The sequence below is a fragment of the Otolemur garnettii genome, unplaced genomic scaffold (assembly GCF_000181295.1).
Source record: "Otolemur garnettii isolate 467f Iridium unplaced genomic scaffold, OtoGar3 scaffold00153, whole genome shotgun sequence".
Lineage (NCBI taxonomy): Eukaryota > Metazoa > Chordata > Mammalia > Primates > Galagidae > Otolemur > Otolemur garnettii.
In genome coordinates this window covers 2,253,999-2,255,831 of record NW_003852548.1, presented here as the reverse complement: position 1 = coordinate 2,255,831, position 1,833 = coordinate 2,253,999, and the positions used below count along the sequence as shown (strand labels likewise).

The window sequence follows — 1,833 nt, the reverse complement described above, 5'->3', positions numbered from 1 at the left end:
CCCAGGAGTTGGAGGTTGCTGTGAGCGTGATGCCATGGCACTCTACCCAGGGGGATAGCTTGAGGCTCCATCTCAAAAAAAAAAAATAACATGACTAAAATATAGGCCACAGAAAGACTGAAAGCTTGCTTCAGCTCCCTGGGAGCATATTATGATGTGGCAGAAAACAAGCCTGGTCCCAGCCCTCGGGGTCACCTGCAGCTTGGTCCCAGCCCTAAGGGGTCAAAAGTCTAGTAGGGCATATAGGAACATGTGATTGCAGCCCTCACTGGTCACAGTCTGGAGAAGACACAGGACCAGACCTGGCCCCATCCTTCATGGGTCACAGTCTGGTGGAAGAGTCATGATCATCAAATCTGGTCCCAGCTCTCTGGAGTCACAGTTTGGCGGGAGGCATAGGTACCAGGCATGGTCCCATTTCAGTGGTCGGTGTCTTGCACCATTCATGGAAAACTACTCCCTTCCCTGTAGTCCTGAACGCTGTAGGGGGGGACGAGGGAAATAATCAGAACTACAACTCTGAAGCCCAGCGTTTAGAAAGCCAGAGCTTCCTAGCAATAGCGTACTACGCCGCCAACCTGTACCAAAGAGGAGGAAAGAGGAAGGCTGGTGTCCAGTGCAAAGCGCTAAATAGGGAAAGGGTGAAATACAAAGATCACCAATCAGAACTAGAACCCTCCAGTCCGGTGCCCAATGAAAAGGCGGATCTTTTGTTGTCCGGACACCTGCGCGGTAGCCCGGGGTCTCGCGCAGGCGTAAGGCGGGGTGGTATAGGAAAGGGTCTTGTGCAGGCAGCCTGACGACTGGCTGTCTAGCCATCTAGATGTGGAGAGCCAAGGAATGGAGGGGCGGGCCGGGCGGAGGGCTCTCACCTAAAGCGCGAAGGCAGCAACGTCTCCCACGAGCTCCCAGCTCTCTCTAGTCAGGCTCACCGGTCAGGTAGCAGCAGCAGCTCGGGTCCACCCCATCACGGGTTCCCCGCCTTATGGAGCGGCCCAATGGAGAAACGAAGAAGGAGGTCGGTACTGCTCCTAACCAATAGACGCTTTCTGTGTGCCGCCGGCCCCGCCCACAGGCGTGGTGCCATTTTCGCGGTTGGCTGAGACTGAGTCAGGAGGGGGCGTTTTGGGCTCAATACTCTTTGTGCACAGTTGTAGCCAATGGATTCCCGGTTTCAATTTTCCCCGCCTTCTATCAGTCAGTCACACGGGGTAATCGTTAAGGTGTGTATCCTCTTCATCTGCTGGTGACTTCAGTGTTGTATTTTGTCCACTCAGTTCCGCCCTTGTTTTCAAGGCAAATAGTTCCCAGACCAACCTTCAGTCCTAATTCAAGGAAACTTAATATTGCAGGCAGATGTCATCCTATACGCTGCAAACCCCACCCCACACCACCTTTCAAGCCCTTCAAGACCCAGAACTTCTCAATCCTAATAGCAGCGGTCATCCTCACCTCTCCCGACTTCAAGTCAGAAGAACCAATCAGAATCCAGGTCCTCAGTCCTACTGACCAATTCGCCTGGAGACCTTCAATCTTCCTATGTCAATTCTAAAGAGCCAACTAGAATCCCATAGCCCTTAAGTGGGCACCCAGACCAAGAAATCAACCAGAATCCAGACCCATCTGGCTCCACATCTGTGGCTCAAGTGGCTAAGGCGCCAGCCACATACACCTAAGGTGGCAGGTTCGAATCCAGCCCGGACCCGCCAAACAACAATGAAGGCTGCAACCAAAAAATAGCCGGGCGTTGTGGCGGGCGCCTGTGGTCCCAGCTACTTGGAAGGCGGAGGCAGGAGACTCGCTTGAGCCCAGGAGTTGGAGGTTGCTGTGAGC

At 53.8% G+C, this 1,833-nt stretch overlaps 1 protein-coding gene across 2 annotated transcripts in view; it reads right to left on the bottom strand.

The window, feature by feature from the left end:
- EBP (emopamil binding protein (sterol isomerase)) overlaps positions 1-954 on the bottom strand; it is a 10,348-nt gene extending 9,394 nt beyond the window's left edge. Inside the window, exon 1 of one of the 2 annotated variants that reach the window (XM_003799640.3) lies at positions 873-954. The gene's annotated coding sequence lies outside the window, so the exon portion shown is untranslated. The remainder of the gene's footprint in view (positions 1-872) is intronic. The other variant, XM_023519058.1, reaches the window with a different exon arrangement.
- Between the last annotated feature and the right edge of the window lie 879 nt (positions 955-1,833).